This window comes from Lactuca virosa, chromosome 4 (assembly GCF_052849685.1).
Source record: "Lactuca virosa cultivar CGN04683 chromosome 4, Lactuca_virosa_CGN04683_v6, whole genome shotgun sequence".
Lineage (NCBI taxonomy): Eukaryota > Viridiplantae > Streptophyta > Magnoliopsida > Asterales > Asteraceae > Lactuca > Lactuca virosa.
In genome coordinates, this window is record NC_136429.1 from 120,387,862 (window position 1) to 120,411,178 (window position 23,317).

Sequence of the window (23,317 nt, forward strand, 5' to 3'; positions counted from 1 at the left end):
TGTTTCCACTCAAATACAAATCTGAAACCCATGAAAAGATAACACATTTTCACAAACACATACAAACTCAATTCAACACTACATTCAAAACTCTACAATGTGACAAAGGGGGAGAATTTGACAATCACCAACTTCATCATTTTGCATCTACTGTCGGTCTTCATATCCGTTTTTCTTGCCCCCACCCTTCCCAACAAAACGGAACAGCCGAACGCATGATTCGTCGTATCAACAAACTCATGTTATCTCTTTTAACCCACGCCTCTCTACCACCTTCTTTTTGGGTCGACGCCCTCCACACTGCCACCTATCTTCACAATATCCTACCCACCAAAATACTTCACAACCGTACCCCAACCTCCGTTCTCTATCTCAAAAATCCCACATACGACCACCTACGGATTTTTGGTTGTGCTTGTTACCCCAATCTTAACGCCACACGCCAACACAAACTCTCCCCACGATCTATTCCTTGTGTTTTTCTTGGTTACCCAGCCCAATACCGAGGCTATCGCTGCCTTGACATCTCTACGGGTAAAATTATCCTCTCCCGTCATGTCACCTTTGATGAAAATACCTTTCCCTACGCCAATACCACACCTACACAGCCACATAACTACTCTTTCCTTGACACTGACCCATCCCCACTTATTTACCAACCACATATCACAAATAACCAACCTACTATCCCAGCCGACCCAACACCGCCAACCTCACCACCACCAAACACCTCTAACACTCATACCACCTCTCCACACCATCCTACTCCGATTGAAACCTCCTCAACCACTCCCAATCATTACCCGCTGACCTACACTCGCCGAAACCCACGACAACAATCCACCCACCCACCACCAACTTTTCAACACCCAATGACAACCCGCTCTTGATCTGGTATCACAAAACCAACCAAACCATTTAACCTTCATACCACCACAACCCATAAAGTCATATCCCCACTTCTAAAATCCTACAAATATGCCTTATCTGATCCAAACTGGCACTCCGCTATGACTAATGAATACCAGGCTTTAATAGATAACAACACATGGGAATTAGTACCAAGACCCAACAATGCTAATGTTATACGGTGCATGTGGATTTACCGTCCTAAATTTCACGCTAATGGGAATCTTGAGAGATACAAAGCACGCTTGGTCATCAATGGCAAATCTCAACAAATCGGAATAGACTGCTATGAAACATTCAGTCCCGTCGTGAAACCTACCACTATTCGGACCGTTCTTAGTCTTGCTGTATCACGATCATGGCCTATTCATCAACTCGATGTAAAGAACGCCTTCTTACATGGGGACCTCAAAGAAACTGTGTATATGTTTCAGCCTCCCGGATTTGTAGACAAGCAAAACCCAACCCATGTATGTCGATTACAAAAATCACTGTATGGGCTCAAGCAAGCCCCACAGGCATGGTATCATCGGTTTGCCACATACATTCAAACCTGTGGTTTCAAAAGCACTAACGGTGAAACTTCTCTATTTGTTTTCCAACACGGTGCAACAATGGCATATCTCCTTCTTTATGTCGATGACATCATCTTGACTGCATCTGACACCACTACTCTTCGGTACTTCATTGATCTTTTATCCAAAGAGTTCGCAATGTCCGATCTTGGCCCTCTCCACCATTTCCTCGGCATTCAAGTTCAACACAAAAATGGAGGATTATTTCTTTCACAGGAACAATATGTTAATGACATTCTTCACAGGGCCAACATGCAAAATTGCAAACCATGCGCTACACCCGCCGACACCAACTCAAAGCTTAGTGCCACCATCGGCAACCCAATACAAGATGTATCTCTATACCGTAGCCTCGCCGGAGCCCTCCAATATTTAACTTTTACCCGCCCCGACATTGCATACGCCGTTCACCAAATCTGTCTCTTTATGCATGCACCAAGAGAACCGCACTACAATTTCTTAAAACGCATTCTGAGATATCTAAAAGGCACCACCAATCATGGCCTCCACATCAATCCCTCCAAGTCTACTAAACTTACCGCTTACTCTGACGCTGACTGGGGGCGTTGTCCGGACTCACGTCGGTCCACGTCCGGCTATTGCGTATTCCTTGGCGACAACCTTGTCTCATGGTCATCCAAACGTCAACCTACTATCTCCCGATCAAGTGCCGAAGCTGAATACAAAGGAGTCGCAAATACAGCAAACAACATGGCTTCGCAACCTGCTTCTTGAACTCCATCTCCCGTTGCGCCAAGCCACAATCATATACTGTGATAACATTTCAGCGGTCTACCTTACACAAAACCCAGTTCAACATCAACGCACAAAACATGTTGAAATCGATATCCACTTCGTTCGAGAAAAAGTGCGTATGGGTTCCGTACGTGTCCTTCACATCCCAGCAGATTACCAATATGCAGATATTTTCACAAAGGGATTGCCACGTCAACTCTTCACCCGTTTCCGCTCCAGTCTCTCTATTCGACCATCTACCGATTCGACTGCGGGGGAGTATTAGCGAGAACTATTTCAGCCATAAATTTAGCATAATTATGTTGTATATTTTGTATTTACTGTACAGTATATGTTCCTAAATTAGCTCTTTAGGTGATTAGACTTTCCTCAATTACCCCCTTTAATCTTGTATATATACTAGCTCATATCAATGAAAGGGGCATCCAATCTAAAACACTTACAGGAAACTTGATAAAGAGAGACTTCCCAGACTTAATTTCAACTTTCTCCTGTTTTACGTAAGTTTGTTTCTCAAATTTGAAGCTATTTCTGCATATTCACACGAATGCCTAATTTCCAATATCGTTTTACGAAATTCCAAGACCGTTGCAGTTCTTTGCAATATCTGTTGTGCTACAATTTATCTTCAGATCATACATTTAGATGTAATATGGTTAGTATCATCTTATTTTCCTGGAAATTCGATCTCTAGGATTTCTGAGCCGTAGGTGTTAATTTTCAAATGACATCCAAATCATATTGACTGGTGACACCGATTGGTTACAGCAAATTTGAAATCTGAAGGAATTGGAATGAGTCAGGATTATTCCACTCATAAACAAAAGCAAATAAGTTGAGTGTTGAAACAAAACCCTAATTGGATGCTTAGAGAAGGATGATTTTTGAAGTGGACTTTGTTGTTTTTTTAGAGTAAAATTTAATAGATTTTTAGATGAACCTTATTACATCAAACCTTATTTCATGTCATGTTCATGATTTCTTGGATGCTTTTAGAGAAGGATGTTTTTAACAGTTGAGTTGTCATCACAAACTACAAGTGATAATTGCATTCAACTATTGAAACAACTATTGGAACAGAAAGCAAGCAGAAGTTATCAGTTCCACTTCAAAAATCAAAACATCATTCTCTAATAGCATCCAATTAGGTTTTTTTCACCCCTCAACTTATTTGCTTTTGTTTACGACTGGAATAATCCTGACTCATTGCAATTCCTTCGGATCCCATTCCTTCCAAAAAACTAGCTAATAGTTGGTTATGTTGATTCCAGTGGAGATAACGGAATTGAAATCCTTGATTCCTTTATGCTAGACCCAATTTTTTTGCTTTATTAATGGTAAAAAAAGTCAATGAAATAATCCAATTAGAATTCTAGTCTCTAAATGCAAGATTTTGAGAAAGGAAGCATAGATCTGAAGAATCGTCACTTACAGGATCAAAGCTTTTGTTTCTTGATGGAAAGAAAAGAATTGTTGGGAACCTATCCGCTTTCAAATTCAAAATCCAAAAAAAAACCTTGGAATGGAATCTAGAATTCCAGTTAATGAAGCTGATATGGAATGTGCATTAAAATGGATTCGAAATGTGTTTCTGAATTTTCCTACAATTTGTAAGGATAGTAAAATTGTAATCACGTTTGAGGTTGTAATAGTGAAATCAAATGAGAAAAGAAGAATACAACGAGTGGATTCTCGAATTTTCCTAAAAATAAACAAAACCTACAAGATGAAAAGCACACATAAATTCCCAAATAAATATCGAGTAACTAAAAACTCAATTTTAGCAAGCGTATTCTACAATTTGAGTAAAATTGAATCAAATATAAGATGTAACCGAAAAGTGAGTGTAGAAAAAGACTGAATGTTAAACAGTTGAAAATGGAAACTAAGATAGGGACCGACTGTAATCGGTTATATCTTCGACTTTAACTTTCAAATCCAGAATCCAAAACTAGAATTTGTCAACCAAAAAACCATGGAATGGAATCTAGAATTCCAGTTCCATCAGAATCCTGAACGAAACACAATGCAATAGTCATACCTCTACACAATATTGAAATTTATGGAATAAGTCATGATTATTTATATCATATACAATAACTCCCACCGTCACACATCGGTAATAAAGTGGACCCAAAGCTGCATATCTAGAAAAATACACAAACATATTTATTTATTTATTTATTTTATCTTTCTATAAGAAGTATGAAAGATGAGAATCCTTGTTGACCAAGTCAACAAAAAGAAGTATGAAAGATGGGAATAAATACACAAACAGATAATTCAATATCTTCTCCTAAAACACCCACAGAGAATTGTTCTGCTCGCATTTAAAGAAACACCATGCCACAGTCAATAGCCATTTTCAAAAAAACCTAGGAAACGACTAATACAATTGAATTTTATTATTTATTTATATATAATGAGGGAATTTTGGTCTTTTATTAGAAGATGTTATCGCAATTGCAATTACATTCAAGCTTTCACCATGCAACAGTCAATGGCCAATTTCCAAAAAACCTAGGAAATTACTCTTTTCGCCACATAATAAAAGTTCTGTACATGTGTTCATTATCTTAATCTCCATATGTGGTAAACTTGGATTGTATCTTAGTTCACTTACTAGCAATTTATTAATCATTATAACAATCTCCTTGCATTTAATTACACACAGTAACAACTTGTAAGAAATAAGGCACAATGTCTATACCAGTAGCAAACTTAAATAAATTGCTATTATGAGAAAACAATAAATTTTGGTGATCACATACACTTGGACATACTTAGTGAGGCAATGCCTTAAATATGAGATGCTTAAAATGGATAAAACTAATCCCAACGTACTAACTTACGGTTTTTGGAAGAAAAATTATAAGATCAATGTACTAAACTAAAACCTTCAGAATAAATTTTCCCTCTTGGCTGATAAGAAATCATAAGACAACCATTCAAGCTTCTATTTTTCTTTCTTTTATTAGCGAAAACACCCGCTATTTCAAGCTTCTATTTTTTTTCTTTGTTTTATTAGCGAAAAAAATGGTTGATGCAATTGTCAACTATTTCTTTAATTAGTGAAAACACCCGCTCTAAGGTTATTTATGTATGTGGCCTTCAACAAATTGTACATATACTCCCTCTCTCTTTTTGATCATCAAAGAAATGCTTAATTACCAATCAGGGTTTTTACTTTTGTCCATATACTCCCTCTCTCCGAAGAATGTACTTTCTTATAGTATAATGCTATTTTTAAAGTATAATGCCATTATTTTTAGTTTTCTTAAAGTGTAATGCTATTTTGGCTTAGTTTGTTACCAGTCCTAACATTTTTTAAGGTATATTGTCATTTTTTTAGTTTTTTTTAAAGTATAATGCTACTAGGGCTTTGTTTGCTACTAGTTCTAGCATTTTTAAGGTATAACGCCAATCTTTAAAGTTTTTAAAGTATAATGCTATTATGAGCTTAGTTTGCTACAAGTTCTGACATTTTTTTAAAGTACAATGCCATTCTTTTTTGTTTTGTAAACTGTAACTGCATACAATATATTGAATCATTTTATTAAATAGTTAGATTTTTTAGAGTATAATGCCTATTCCAGGTCACATAATTGTTGGTAACATATATCATTTTTGTTTCTATGTTTTTTGTTGATTTCATCATATAATTAGTTATAAAATTTGAACTTTATTTCTGTTTTAGTTTGAAATTATATTATACCCTTCACTGTAATATTGTTTTTATAGATTTGGTGCTTATATCAATAATCGGTTATACTAATGGTCCTTGTGGTATAATTCTTTATAGAAGTAGTCTTATTTTAATAATTTGTTATAGTAATGGTCTTGGTGCATTAATTTTTAAATGAACGTGTCAAATAAACTACTTATACAACCGTTCCAGTCAGTGGAAGCATTTATCATATATTTAGCACCATTTAAACCATGCACTTAACTACCTTATTAGGTGTAGAATACATAACAATAATAATTGAATGCATTTATCATTTTGAAAAATGGCCACAAAAAAAACAACAAATAACGTGACCCGTGGTTCAAAACAAGTTCCCACCGTGATCATATTAATACCTTACCTTCTTCGTTTCAGACCTCTACGTCCACCGTCTTTTCCTCCAAGCATTTACAATTTGGACTCTAACAATTCCAACTCATAATTTGAAGTCTGGGTATGTTCTCTGTCCTTTGTATTTGATATTGATTTTCTGTTCCTTACTCAATTTCGATTTTTCTCTCTTTCTTCCTTTCCAACTCTTAGGTTTGACATTTTAAAAGCCTTATCGGCTTCTCATGAATTTGTGTTAATAAAGAGTTATATAATTTTTGTGTTACAGGAATCTGATATTCAACTCTACCTTGCATCAACGAAAATTGGGTAAGTTATCTTAACCCTTTCACCGGATATGGTTCGTGTACATAATAAATACATGGATTAATACAATCATAGAGTATGCTATTAATCTGTTCTAAGTGTGTGTTAAAATATATTCCAAAAATTGGTTACTAATTAGAATAAATAGTTTCAAATTTAACTTTTTAGAATCTAATTTTCGATTTAGATTACATATAGAGTATGTTGAAAGTCGAAGAAATTTGGATTTCCATATCAGTGAATGCCTTCTTGTGATGCCTCCAAAACGGCGACAAATGGCTTCTACTTCCAATACAATAGTCCCCCTTCGTTCACGTAGGAGTTCACTTTTAGTTGAGATACCAGCATTTCCTATGTATTACGACTGTGGGAATTGTTTCTGTGTGTGTGAGTATTGTGGGGCGTTTTCTGGTACTATGAAAGAGTATTGTATATATCCCGAGCCAATCATTCGCGATATATGGAATGTTTTAAGTCAGATAATGTTGTTATTCCCTACCCTCTTCTTCCGCCTGATGTGCTTATGCAATTTTACGAAGATGATCACTTTATGCATAACAAAAGAGCATATAATTCCATGTTCTCTATGATGTCTTTTGGTACAAGGGAAGATGAATCAATCAATAAAGGTCGTGCACCATATGTGTTTAAGGTCAGTGGTCATATTTACCATTGGATTGGATCCTTTTATCCTCAAGACGTTCATCAGCCCCGTTTTCTATAGTTGTATATGTGTGATACTGAAAATGAAGTTGGTAATAGACTTCATTCTTTTCATGGTGACAGTGAAGTACTTTTGTCTGCAGATGTTGTAGATTCATTAAGTCATATGTTAAACACATGTAATGAGTATGTCTGTACGTTTAAGACTACGAAAGAAATAGCCCAGTCAATGAATTTAGATTCATATGGTGTACGGTTATTTGATCATGTGTGTGACAGAAGATCTGGGTCACCAGCCCCTGGAAGTTTGGGTTGGATTGTTTGTGGTGATGATGTTACTAGGGCTGTTTATGATATTGTTGTTTATTTAAAGTCTAGGTTACCTCGGCAAGTCAGTAAGCTCCATCCGACTTATATGCCTTTTATAGTATCCATTACTATTCCCGTACGGAAAAGAAGGATGGTCTCCCTCCTTGCGTCTACGTATTGACTCTAATAGAAGTTTAACAAATAATATGTATAACAGTTCTTAGATTCACAATCGACATAATTACTCTCTTATGTTACATGCACGCCGCCTTTTCCACCAGTATTTGGTGGATGCATATACTTGCATTGAACATTCCAGGCTTGACTTTATTGAACACCATCAACAACAATTGCATTTAGAGTACATCAGAAATGTTTACGACGCTTTGTCCGAAAACGATACGGACAACTGTGTCATTGGTAAGCGTGTATTTCTACCTGCAACATTCATTGGGGGACCTAGGTATATGTATAATTACTATCAAGACACTCTAGCCACATATAGGGTTCATGGTTAGCCACAATATTTGATCACTTTCACTTGTAATGTTAAACGGACTGAGTATAGAAGATACATGGATGCTGTTGGTCAGCGTGATATTCAAAACATACTAGATATCATTGCATACATCTTTAAGATCAAAGTTCATGCTTTCATTAACTTCCTTAAAGAATACAAATCTTTTGGAGATGTTGATGCATGTACGTTGTTGTCCTCTTATTTCATTCTTCTTATTTTTTTTACCTTTTGTTCCTTTATGCCTTACGTAACATATGCTATATTTTTATTCACAGATCTTTACACCATTGAATTCAAAAAAAAGGGGTTTACCACATTGTCATATGTTATTGTTTGTTGCATCGCCCTTTAAAATACAAGAGGGTGGAGATATTGACAAATACATAACCGCTGAGCTACCTGATCCCATACTCGAACCATCACTATATAGGACTGTTACTACATGCATGCTACATGGTCCTTGTGGTTTACTAAATATAGGTTCCCCATGTATGGTAGATGATAGATGTGTCAAACGGTTTCGAAAACCATTCAGCCCATTAACAAGATTCGATGAAAATGGTTACGTGCATTATAGAAGACGTGTTGGACCATATCATGTCTTACAATGTGGTGTTAGAACTGATAACGGATATGCGGTGCCGTACAACAAACATTTGCGTAGTCGATTTTATGCTCACATCAATGTAGAATATTGTGGTAGGAATATGATGATTAAGTACTTATTTAAGTACATTTCAAAGGGGTTGATCACGTTCGTTTCACTCTTCAAACATCCGAGGCAAATATCACTGCTTCCTCCTCTACCATACATGTCGCTGTGAATGAAATCAAGTCATTTCTTGATGGTCGGTATATATGTCCACACAAAGCAGCATGGAGGATCCTCAATTTTTCCATTCACAAATGAGATCCAGTTGTACAGGTCTTGGCCGTCCATTGGAGGGGATGCAACCTACTATTTTCAAAGAAAACAATCAGTTAGTTTCTTTAATTGATACCCTAGGTTTTGGTGTTATGACTTTAACGTAATGGTTGCACAATAATAAGCATGATGTTCGAGGCATTGACTTGACGTACAATGATTACCCTTCTAAATATAGTTGGGACAACACTATTAAGAGATGGATTCATAGGACTATCACAACAAATACTACCATTGGCAGAATTACATATGTACATCCAGTAGCCGGGGAGTTATTTTATCTATGAATTTTACTATGCCATCAAAAAGGATGTAAATCATTCCATGACATTAGGACTGTTCGTGAAAGCACATAATCAACTTTCCGTGATGCATGTGAAGCGTTAGGATTAACTAGTGACGATAAGGAGTGGCTAACAACATTTGAAGAAGCATCGTCTTGGGCAACCTCATCAGAACTTCGTTCTCTCTTCTGTCATCTACTTGTGTGTGGTGAATTAGGGAACCCTCTTTTGTTATGGGAAGCAGCAAAAACTAAAATGGGCGATGACATAGTCCACACATTCACTTTAAGTAGTACGGGTCCCAATGCTATTCTACACGTTGATACACTCGAACAACAAATACTTCTCGAAATTCAAAAAACACTACTAGCTTCAACGCCTTCCAAATCACTTGCTGATTTTGGATTGCCTATGCCATCTCCATCTCTTCTTTCCATTCTCAAAAATCGTCTTCTTCTTGAAGAGACTAATTACGATACACAACTCTTGATTTCTCAGAATGCATCCATGGTATCACAGTTAAATCCAGATCAACTTACTATTTATGAAAGTGTTGTTGATGCTGAACAAAACAAAAAGCAACTGCTATTATTCGTATACGACTCTAGCGATACAGGAAAAAACAATTTTATAGACGACTATACTTTCATATTTCAAATCTTGGGGAAAGATTGTACTAGCTTTTGTAGCCTTAAGCATTGCACATTTTTGTTGCCTTCAGGTCGTACTGCTCATTCTAGATTTGTTATTCCAATTGACTTTACAGACAAGTCCTCCTGTAATATTAAAAAAAAAAACACAGCTTGCGGAGCTCCTAAAGAGGACTTCTATGATCATATGGGATGAAGCTCCAATGAGTGATCGTCGTTGCTTTGAATTTATTGATAAATCACTAAGAGATATCCTTGAAGATGATAACCATCTTTTTGGTGGGATGTCAATACTCCTAGGAGGTGACTTTCGACAAATGCTTCCTGTTTAATCTAAAAGTAGAAAATCTCAGATAATCGGCCTAACTCTACCTAATTCATATCTATGGTCACGCTTTATGGTATTTAGATTGCATCACAATATGTGATTATCCCAACCAGTGAATTCAAGGCATGAATGTTAATCGAATATCTCAGTTTGCTTCATGGCTGCTCGATATTGGAAATGGAAATATCGGAACACCAGAAAGGAATGATCCGGAAAGCACAAACATTATACAAATACCTCAGTGTTTCTTTATCGAATCAAGAGACAAAGGATTAGAATCACTAATATATTTTGTATACGGAACATATATAATTTCCAATCCATCACCACAAGATTTATCTGTTATAGCCATTATTTGTCCAAAAAATGAAACTGCTGATCAAGTCAATGCTTTGATTCTATCAAAAAACAATGGTCAAGGGGTGGTATAAAACAGTTGTGATTCCATTAAATCACAAACCCATGATAGCTTAGAATTAGATACCTTATATCCCCAAGAGTATTTAAACAATCTTCACTTTCTTGGTGTCCCTTCACATACATTATTATTGAAAGTTAATACCCCAGTTATGTTAATTAGAAATATCAATCAAAGACAAGGTCTTTGTAATGGAACACATTTGATTGTTACACAATTATTACCATCTACTATTGAAGCTTCCATAATAATAGGAATATCTGTTGGGAAAAGGATGTACATTCCAAGAATAAAATTTGTACATAATAGCTCTGAGCTACCTTTCATATTTACTAGAAAACAGTTTCCTCTTAAAGTGTGTTACGCGATGACTATAAACAAAAGTCAAGGCCAATCTCTTAAAAAGATAGATTTATACCTCGAAAAATGTGTTTTCACATACGGACAACTATATGTCGCTTTGTCAAGAGCTACCTCACCAGATTCGATAAAGATTATGCTACAACAAGAAAATGCATTACCATTCAACTGTACCAGAAATGTTGTCTTTAAGGATTTGTTAGCAAGGGTTAATATGCAAGAGGTTATTACACCACATTTATATTTTAAATTTATCTAATAGCTATGATAAATGCTATCACCTAAATATCATCTTTTCTACATGTTTCGCAATTATAGTTAATATAAACATCTAATACCTGAGATATATGCTATGAATTAACCATCACATTTTATAACTATTTTGCTTCAGTCTTTTAAGCTAACATGAATACATTAACGTATGTTTTTTTTATTTATAGAGCAATTTCCTCGAAAATGGATAGAATATCAAACCTCCACCTTGGCTCACTAGGAAATTCATTTGAAATTCGTGTCTTGCAAAAATGAGCACTACAATTCAGAAAAAAATCAAGATGTGGTTCATCGTCATTGATGAGCATGTAATGATTGATATATATATATATATATATATATATATATATATATATATATATATATATATATATATATATATATATTGTAAACACTTTTGTACAAAGTTATTCATATATAAAAACACCCTAACTTATTTACTTGAGCAGGGAGATACAATTCAGCTGCTTGAACAATAGACAGATCAAGGATGCAATGAAACTTCATTATTAGTCTCTCAATGTTATCGTATTAAGGACAATACATGCACTGAGCCAAAAAATATATTAGAAGGTGTTAGATCACCTAGTGCACATGAATATTGGTGAAGCATCAACTATTGAGGAAATTCCAAACCGCAATGTGCTTCCAGAAACATGGTTCCACTTCCGTCCAAGATCACACCATCAAATAATAGCAGACAAAAACTTGGAGCATCCAGGTACATTTATATCATCAATGCAAACATCATTACTTCTATACAAAAATATTCTTGTGTTCTCAAATTGTTACTAATATTATACTTACAGTTATATTCAAATTTCATAGGCGTACTCATCAACATGAAAGATCGCGAAAAACAAATAAAGAACCTTTCGTGGTTATCACCTTAACAGATGCAAAGTAAGTAATTACTCTTCATACACAACACATATTACCTACTATATTCACGTAATTATTATTGATGACAAAACTGGTTCAAGTGCAGAGGAGATTACCATACTCTTATGGAAGGAATGCATAGATTCGCCAGACAAGTTCGATCGAAATACCCTTACATAAAACTTTAACACGGTTGTACTAGCTTTCACCAATGTGAAGTCCACTATGTACAATGGTTAGTAATAGCACAAGACCCTTATTATTTTGCTCACTTCACACTATGCTTAAAAACCATGTTAACTACACAGGAAGATTAACATTAACAAGCAACAGTGCAACATACAGAAACGCACACACTCATTGCAAGGTATGTTATACTCCTACCACCAATCTTAAACATGGTTGCCCAAATTAAAAACAACCAAGTAACACACTACATATCTTCACTGATAGTGGTTTCCATACCTATAGATTTGATACCCAATTTCACTCAAAATAAACACCAGGTGTGATAAATACTACCTTACAATGCTTAAAAACCTTAGAATACTCTCAAATAGTGGTAAAAAGTTTTCTTTTGTATAATACTACAAATTCATACTTAAGAGTAACTAATATACATCTACAAATGTTCAAGGACAAAGTATATGTTTTGAAGACCATAATATATGATTTCACATTCAAAGATGTTTGGTACCACATTACATGTTCCACATATGGTAAATCAACACACAAAAAAGGTGATTGATGGCTTTGTGTTTCCCATGGGCCCATAAATGAACCAAAACATTTGTAAGTACTCCCTCTTATATATATATATATATATATATATATATATATATATATATATATATATATATATATATATATATATATATATATATATATATAAACACACAACATCACTTCTCTTTCCACAGGTATAAAATCCCAGCAGTACTCACATACAATACAGATACAACAACAATTTTCATGTCTGACAAAGCAGCCCGTAGTCTGGTAAATGCCACTGCACAAGAAATTATAGACCGCTTTCCCAATCAAGATAGAAAAACTTTACCAGAACCACTCCTACGTTGTAAAGGGTTGACAAAGAATGTTTTTGTAGAATGCACAAAACTTTCATCAACTAAAAATATCTGTTTCACAATCAACACAATCAGTGATATAAAAAGTCCACAACCAAAAATCACATCACATAAAAAAACACCAACTACACCTTCGACAACAATGGATCAGCAAACCACCACAACTACCGATTCCCTCACCCCTACTAAATCATGTGAAACCGGAAAACGCCTTGAATTGGAACATACAGGGAAAAATAACATATTGTAGTTTATTTATAGCCAACACGTAACCAACATCTATCCATTTCACAAATATTGCACAGAAAACACCACGTTCCAAACGAATGAAATATAAAAACCACGACGAAGAAGACGAATGAACAAATGCCAAAAAGCAGTAAAACTATTTGATCTTCTTAGAACATACATAGACTTAAGCTGTAGTCCCTTTGTTGTATCACTTTTCATACATACTACAGACTACATTCAACACATTATCTTTAATAACACTAATATGTAAATATTTAGTAAAACTATGTCATCTTGGGACGAACATATACAAAACAGTTGTTTTCATCTTTTGTTGTATCTATGAAATTGTTTGACATAAAATAATATATACTTTTCAATTTGTTATTTTTAGTGTGTTTATTTTTCATGAACTTTATTATATAACCGTTCTGGTCGGTGGAAGCAATTATCATATATTTAATAACAGTAATAATTGAATGCATTTACCATTTACGAAACGGGGGCAAAAAAACAAAAATTAACGTGACCCGTGGTTCCTCAAGAGTTAACACACTAGTTATTATTATATTACAATTAGGGTTATCCAAGGCTTCCTTATCAACTATAAATAGGACCCTAGGGTCTCATATTTTCGTACACACTTCCCAAGACTCCAAGATCCGAATTTCTGCTCCTCCTCCCTTCTCCTCTTGTGTTCTTGATGTTAGGGTTTGGGTACAAACTATTAGAGGAATCATCTATTTGGTGTTAGGCTTTCTTCGACAACTAGAAGGATTGGTTTCATTTGTTTGCAATAAAAAATCGAAAGGTATGTAACCCTATACTTTGTAATTTTCGAAATTCACTAGGGTTATACTAGGTTTACCTGTTCATTGTATGTTTCTATCAAGGTGTATGACATAGATCTTTTATAGGATGTATGTACCCTATTAATTGTTAATTGTTTTCCGCATTATACAATTTTGTTTTCTATAAAACCCATCACTAACAACCAAAACAAATGGCTATTAAGTCTATGAACCAAATCCATAATGAAAATATGCCACAATGGTCAAATCTGCAAGTGAAAAAGTTTTTGGACCGAAACCAAAGAAAATGGAAAACCATAGGGACCAATTTTGCAATTCTTTTTCTTTCTTTCTTTCTTACTCTCTCTCTCTCTCTCTATCTGTCTCTCTTATATATATATATATATATATATATATATATATATATATATATATATATATATACACACACATACATACATACACAGACATACACATAGGAAAATTGCAAAAATTTTCCCGTGTAGTTGTCCAAAATATTTGCTTTTGGTCCAAAAAAGGATTGGTGGTGCATCAGAGGTCTAATTTTGGATACCTTGTGTGGGTTTGGTCCTTATACTTGGCATTTTTGTGGTGTTATGGTCTATACCCAACCTAAAATGCCGAATGTTCCCTTAAAATAGTTTTTTTTCTATTTCTATTAATTGAATTCTTATTCATTTAAATAAACAAGCAAAAAAAATCTCACCTTACCTCTCTCTCTTTCTCTCTGTCTCTCTCTCAAACCCCACAAGAGTATTTCTGTTGGGTTCTCGTTTTCAAATTTTTTCCTTAAAACCTATGACATCCCCATTTTCACGGGCAAAAATACCTTTTTATTTATGCTTATTTAAAAACAGAGTATTTTTTATTTTGGGTATTTGGTCCCATAAAAGTATTTATGAAGATATGTATTTCCTTGATTTATTAAAACATGGGATTTCATAACAGATACAAGAAACATAAGCATAACCGTAGTCATTACAGGCCTTACAATATCTTTTATACTATAGCCTATATTTCCTCGAATATCTCATCAAGTTTAAACATCATTATCTTTGTACTGCTTCCAGTGATACAAAGAAACTGAGTGGTTCAACTTGCGAAACCTAGTGAGTACATAGGGTTTTCAACCCACAATACTATAGTTAATATGTTTAATTATCAAAAAGTTAACCCGATTACCAATCCAAGGCGGTCCTGCTTTGTGTTGAAGGTCAAGATACCCAGGGTTGTCCGGATAGACTGAAGGCTTGCGAGACCGTCCAGTCAGGCCGAAGGCTCGGAGAGCGGTCCAGATAGGCTGTAGGCCCAGTGCGGTGGTCCAGTCAGGATGTAGGATCATGTATGCATGTTGTTATTTATATGGTTGCGTGTGGTACTTTGGGGGAACTCACTAAGCTTTGGCTTACAGTTTAAGTTTATGTTTCAGTTACTTTAGATGACCGGGGCAAGGCGAATACGTGATCGTGCACATCTTCCTGTTTTTATGATATTGGATCTTGGGATACTTTGATTATGATTATACTTTTGAAACATTGGGTTTTTTTGTAAACACTTTATGGTTGATGGTTTGTTTTTGAAAAATTTAAATTTCTATGATTTTTTGGTTGTTAAACTTTATCCATGCACGACATCAATCAATCGAAATCTGAGCATTAAAGCTCTGGATTTGAGGGTTAAGAGATTGAAGGAATAAGATATTTTGTACGTTGATCGTGACACGGTGGGTAGTGCGTCGCGAGATCCAAATGCAACTATTTTGTCTTCTGGTGACTACGGAGCAACCAATGATCTTGTTGCGACATGGTAGTTGGTGGTGGTTGAATGTTAAGTTTGATCGCTAACCATTGGCTGTTTTTTTACTTTTTGTCAAACTTGGAGGTATTGAGTTATAGACTAAGGTTTTAGTCTTTGTTGATTTACATGGTTTGCATAGTTGTTGTTGTGAGGCCTAAAGTGTTGGGTATCCAACTTTTGGTTCAACTAAATCTTCCCACTCTACTATATAGGACACTAGGTGTCATGGTATGCTTTTTGTCTTTGTGACTCCTATGTGTATGCTTATATGATCATTGGGCTAGGCCCATTATTTAGGGTGGGGCCCATCGTATAGGACAGGGGCCATTTTTCTATGCAGTATCTGGTATTTTGTGGAACTCACTAAGCTTTGACTTACAATTGTGGGTTAAATGTTTTCAAGTATTTCTTCAGATCGTGGGAAGGAAAAGGCGCGACTGTACACATACATCAGCAACTTTACGGTTTAAGATTTCGCAATGATTTTCTTTATAACTTTGATTTTAGATTAAGGTTTATGAACAAATCGTTTTGTCTTGCTTATAACTTTACGAAAATGGTTATGTATTCTAATAGAAAAAAGAAAGAAAAAATGGTTTGATAAAAGGGACGTTACAATATGCCTCATTCCATTATTTGGAAAAATTTTATAAACTGTACATTGATTTAAGATGTCTACACACTTTTTTTCCTATCCGGGTCTCAAAAATCCTTCTGGTTTCTCCACATAAATCTCCTCATATGGATATCCATTTAGAAATGTTGTCTTCACATATATCTTATGAATTTGAAATCCTTTCAAGGATGTGGTTTCTATAATATTTATAAAATAACTAAGATTATAAACCATAGCATAAGTATCAAAATAATTGATTCCTTCTCTGTGTATGTCCATTAGCAACTAATCTTTCTTTGTAGGCATATATGGATCCATGTGGATGATACTTTTCTTTTTGAAATTCCATTTGGATCCAATGGGTTCCTTCTATGGGGTAGGTAAGCTAGCTCCCAAGTTCAATTACCCATAATCAAATCCATATCGTTATTGATGGCTTCTTTTAGTAAAAGAGCATCTAAAAATGACATTGCTTCATTAAAGGTCTTAGGAACATCATATAAGTTAATGGAAAACATTTCATATATCTTTACATTATTTTAAGTCCCTTCAACTAAATATGATAGGAAGGTATCTCTTATATCCTTCTTTTCTTTATCAGTTATACTTCTTTGTTCTTTTATAGTTCGAGAAAGTCGATTATTATCGCAAGAACTTGGAGATGAGTTTTAAGTTTTCATTATCTTTTGAAAACACGCCCTTTAAGATTTCCACATCTTTGGAATCTATAAGGATACCAGATTTCGAAGCTAACGGAAATACACAGACGCATAGATAGAGCAAGAAAGAGAGAGAGAGAGAGAGGTTCATATGTGGATGAACATCTATTGTGAGGACGTGTTGATAGTGGTATTTTGTGAGAATGACTAAGAGAATTTATTGTTTGGTAATGTGAATACGTTCAACATCACATGCCTATTATCATTATCATGCATTTTTAGTAATTAAATTGTCTATAAGGGTAGTATGGACTTTTTTTTAATGATTCTCATTGTGTCAGAATGTGTTCCTTGATAATCGTATTCTATAAAAATGAGAATAAGTGGAAAACGATGTATAAAAACAAAAATGAATAAGAATTAGCTAGTGAGAATGCATGATAATTGTGATATTTATATGAGGTTGAACATATTCACATTATCGAACAACCTATTCTCTTAGTTATTCTCATAAAATAACATTGTCCATGTACGTACGCACACTTGATGTCATCCACATTTTAACTATCTCTCTCTCTCTCTCTCTATATATATATATATATATATATATATATATATATATATATATATATATATATATATATATATATATATTCCATGTGGAATAATGATTTGAAATTTAATCAAAATGTGAAACCCAAAAAGTCTATGGGTGAAACATGAAAATATAGAGATCAGACTGGCTAATATACAAAAGTCTTATGATCAAACTTTGAAACTCTAAAAACCTAGGGGCCAAAATTAGAAATACAAAAAACTATTATGCTCAAACTATAAAACCCAAAAATTTAACTATTCGTTTCCATTTTATAATCAGTGTATTTATAAAATCAACCAAACATGTAACTAAAAATAGTGTTCTTGAAATGATGTGAAATCCATATACTTTTATGTATTTCGAAAATTTTATTTTGAAGCTAAGCTAAAAATATGATGAGTATGTTAGGAATCACAATTAGTATTTTGTTTAAAAGGTTATGGAATATATGGAGGGTTCTTTTCAGCAAGTTTGCTTACGATTTTGATCCGTGTTCAAACTATCTGCGGCCACAAATTCAGTGCTTGACACCATCTCGGTTACCATCCCCGACTATAGATTCATACCAAAGAAATCACTCTAAACTCAATACAAAGCTACCCAACGTTCAAATAATAAATCTGAAATACATCTAAAATCAAACATATAACTCAATTCCAAAATCAAAATCCAACATACAACTCAAATCAGAAACCAAAATTAAATTTGATATTCAAATCCAAAACAAAAATTAAACCTGTGTTTCAAACCCAAATAAAAAATCGAACATACAATTCAAACTCAATCTAAAACCAAAGTCCCTAATGCAAAATCAAACCCACGACTCAGTTTTCGCTAAACCATTTTCAATATTAATCGGGTCATTACCCTCGTCGATGACACCTATTTTTAGGTTACGCGATCGTCAATTAGGACACCCTTTGTGTGGAGCTCCGTCGTGTAATATTCTCCACCAAACGCATCTGCACCTAATAGATTGACCGGTAATTTGAAGATTTGTTACAAATTGAGATTTAACGAGGGGGACTAACAAGTTAATGTATTTGCACCCCATCTTCTCACTTTGGCCTTTCCATTTTAGTGGTGATTGGAGGCCAACAACAGGAACCGGCCATTTTCGTGGTACATATTGATGTCGATGGTGCAAATGGATGGCGGTGGTCGTGAAGATTGAACATTTTTTCGTTGGTCCTTGATAAAAAGCACCCTCCATCTAATTTTTGAATGGTTTGAACATTTTTCAGAAAAAATACATATTACCGGGTCAATCCTTACAGTTTTGTCTAGATTATAAATTCTTTGGAAAAAGTTTCTAATTAATCTTGCAAATGCCACAATGTGGCATTTAGTCCATCCTCATATCTGACCACACATTTCCATTACATATCCCTAGTATTCTTTCTTAGAGTCATCTTCTTCGATTTTCCATCATCATATTTTCAGATCTTCTTCAAAACATCCATTCTTAAGTACTGAGTAGATGATTGCCTCCTAAAATACTTCATATATATATATATATATATATATATATATATATATATATATATATATATATATATATATATATATATATATATATAGAGAGAGAGAGAGAGAGAGAGAGAAAAGTGAATATGTGGCTGTTGCATACCTAAGTTTAGATATAGAACCTCATAAATGACATAGTTTTAAACAAAACAAACCAAATTTCATTTTCTCTTAATTTTCTTTTAGTATAATACCGTTGAATTGAGTTAAATTATGGAATGAAAAAGATCAATTATATATTTTATTATTGTAAAAAAAATCATTAAAGTTTATAGGGAAAGTAAAAAAACAAATATATTTTTAACGAATATAACTCAAATATTTTGTCCTTTAATTGAAAAACTATATCCAATGATTTGTGAAACCCTTGAGTGAGTTATTGCATGTTCTTCTTTTATATTTTATTCTATTAGTTTTTTATTTAAAATTTAGTAGGGTTGATTAAATGGTCATGATTTTTAATGCTTTAAGTTTTAGGCACAATGAAAAAAAAAACATAAATTCGATCGGTTTAGCAAGTCACATTATTAAAGAAGAATAATAAGCGACATATCATGATTTGTTTGGATATAATTGATCAAAACAACATAGTTTGGAGGGTTCTATATATAAGCTTAGGTACATAATAACCACATATTCCCTAAGCTCATATATATATATATATATATATATATATATATATATATATATATATATATATATATATATATATATATATATATATATATATAATGACAGATTTAGGATTTATAATTGTTACGTTGCAGGCACAGAAATATATTTAAATAACAAAAAAGGATCAGATCAAATGGTCCATGACATATTAATCACCGGTTATCAAATTGCAAATTTTAGATATAGGTAAAAAATCATTTTATTTGAGTTGTGGACAATGTCCAAATAGAAACCAAAGTTAAGGATGATTATCGTAAATTTACAAAAACGACTAAAGTTGCAACTATGAGTAAAATATAAAGACCATATTTGTAATTTACCATATTATTTGTTGTTTTGTTGTTCTAATATAATATTATATCGTGAATATTCAAATCAAATTTTTAGAATGTTAGAATATTCTACTAGAATATTAAATTACAAATATTCAAAAAATTGTAAGAGAGTATTAGAATATTCTAACAAATCTAACAATTCAAGTAGAATATTAGAATATTCTAACATTTTAAAAATTCGATTTGATTATTTATAGTGTAATATTCTATTATAATATTTCACTAATATTTCGAAAAAACGGTGATCTTTTTTATTTATTTATTTATTTATTTTTGATAAATTAAATAACAAAAATAGTATTTTAAAAAAAAAGAACTTTTGGATTTTTCCCTTTTTTTTGCAATTTATAAATTTTTTTTGATCTCCAAGATTAGTGGCTAGGATCGCGTCCCCATGTTTCACAAAAGTAATATGGTTTCAAATGAACATTTATATATATATATATATATATATATATATATATATATATATATATATATATATATATATATATATATATATATATATTGTAAAACATATTTGTCATATCTTGAATTTTAAGAGGTATAAGTTACAAATTTTTTTATACAAATCAATTATGCATAAATAATTCATTAATAGTTGCCAAAAATTTAAAGACTTGAATTAAGTAAGTAATTAAGAAATTAATTTGGAGCAAAATAAAAATTTAAAAATTTTAAATTCATATATATATATATATATTAATTTATATTTCTTAAACTAAACACCAACATTAATTAATTTACATCAGTAGTATAAAGAGGCAATATAAACATAAGATATGAACATAATTTTTTTATTTAAAAATGATATTTTTTTTATTACATAATAACTAATAATATCCATTCTTAATAAAAGACTCTTATAACCGCCGTGTATCCTTCTTATAGATCTCATTGTTTCTAAGTGTCATTCCTGTAGTATCTTATCACTTATTTTCCTGCCTATTCTTTCACCGAGATTCATCCCTCAAAAATTGAAATTGATTCTACTTATCCGTGATTGTTGTATGATTATGCGATTTCTTCCCCTCTTTCCTTACTGATCCCCTGAATTTTGGGATTCGATATTTTCAGTTCAAATTCCCCCTTGCCATTTTTGAAATCTTACTGAACAATTTATCTCTCATATTGATTATCATATACATACACCTATATGCAAGGGTTCCATGTTTTTCGCCGCCTCGATGGTCTGCCTCCATACGCTAATTACAATCAACTTCTCGGCCACCTTTTCATCCCTGCAATCGGTTTAAGGATCCAAGACCGGCACTTCACATCTGCCCCTTTATTTTCCAACCCTCTAATGGCTTATAGATCGACCGTCTGCAACTCTCATTCTCTTTGTCTATAAGAAAAGCGCTAATCGCATCCACCACCACTATCCTTCACCACGGCCACCTTGAACTCACCAGCGGTCGCACTCATCGCCATCCAGAGATACCACCGTCTCACTCTCAACGCCCTCAACAACAACCACCATCGCACTCTTGGTGCCTAGATCTAGAAACCCTAGATCTTTGGTACAAATTGGTTGGCTTCAAAACTTGAAGATATATTTTTTTAAACTTCTTAAATCTTGATTCCATGTTTGATATGTTTTTTTCTAGTGAGAACCGAACCGACTATTCCATATAACCACTAGTATGAAGCAATTGAGGGGAGGCTGCACAGGGGTTATAAGGGTTTTCCAACTTTCTATATTTGCAGGCCTGCCTAAAGAAATATATGTACATTCCTCTTTCTTTACCTCTCATGAAATATGCATGTATGTATTGTGTCTACCATTGAATAATATCTTTGTGGTTTGCTGTTATCCACATGTGTATCCTCATTTGATGAACGTTTTATAATGGACTTCAAAGTACAAAGGTCGGTATAAGCTAATTGCACCACCCTTTGGAGACTAATCAGTTGTTTTTTTTTTTGCAACTTATAGGTTGGTATAATGTAAATTGTAGGAAGTTAGCCCAACGGTTTTGATGATAAATCCAAATCAAGGTACAATAACATCACTTGGTATTAGTCTGTCATTGGTTTACTTCTATTTAACTTAAGTTTACTATTATTAACAATATATACTATATCTGCTGCATATAGTAAATGTGTTCGAGAAAGGAGCCAGGAGCATCCACGCGTGCTGTTTCTAGACCTGGGTTGTGTGTGGAAGGCGCATTTATGAACCCTAAAATATAAAATAATATTTTTCTTATTTTACATGGTGTTTATGCCCATATATACATATTCCACCACATTATGGTATTATTTATTTCCCTAAATAAGCGGTCGTATTTTGTAATTTCCCAAACATCAAAGTTCTAGATAAACAATTGTGTTATGATATTGTTTTACTCATCGTAGCATATTCTTATATTTTTTCAAAAACAATCTTGCAAAAATATTTTATAGTTTTTGTGACAACCCGAAATTTCTATCTTGTACAACACTTAAAACTCAATCAAAGTCAGACTTGTTCCTGCTATCTTCTAGCACTATTTAAGGTCAGTTTAAGCATTCTAAACCTAGTACATCCAAAGAATGAGTGATAGGAAGTGTCTGTTGAAGTTCAAAACCATCAAACAAGCCATAAACCCCTTTCATGAGGAGTCTACGGCCAAGACACATGAGTTTACGGCCGTAAACTCATGGTGGCCGTAAACTCTTGGCTATATATGTGAAACTTGGCCTTTTTCCAACACTTTTACCATTTCCAAGCCAATAAATCGGGTTTTGCTCTCAACTA

General features: G+C 33.6%; 2 long non-coding RNA genes across 2 annotated transcripts; both read left to right on the forward strand.

Annotated features, from left to right (window-relative positions):
* Positions 1-2,672: 2,672 nt before the first annotated feature.
* On the forward strand, positions 2,673-12,063 carry LOC145168905 (uncharacterized). Its single transcript, XR_013742164.1, has 4 exons — positions 2,673-2,740; positions 6,343-6,421; positions 6,587-6,627; positions 11,804-12,063. It is a non-coding gene; the product is annotated as an uncharacterized LOC145168905 (long non-coding RNA).
* A 105-nt stretch (positions 12,064-12,168) lies between these two features.
* Positions 12,169-12,792, forward strand: LOC145168629 (uncharacterized). The gene is made up of 3 exons (XR_013741970.1): positions 12,169-12,257; positions 12,343-12,471; positions 12,545-12,792. It is a non-coding gene; the product is annotated as an uncharacterized LOC145168629 (long non-coding RNA).
* The last annotated feature ends 10,525 nt before the right edge of the window (positions 12,793-23,317 follow it).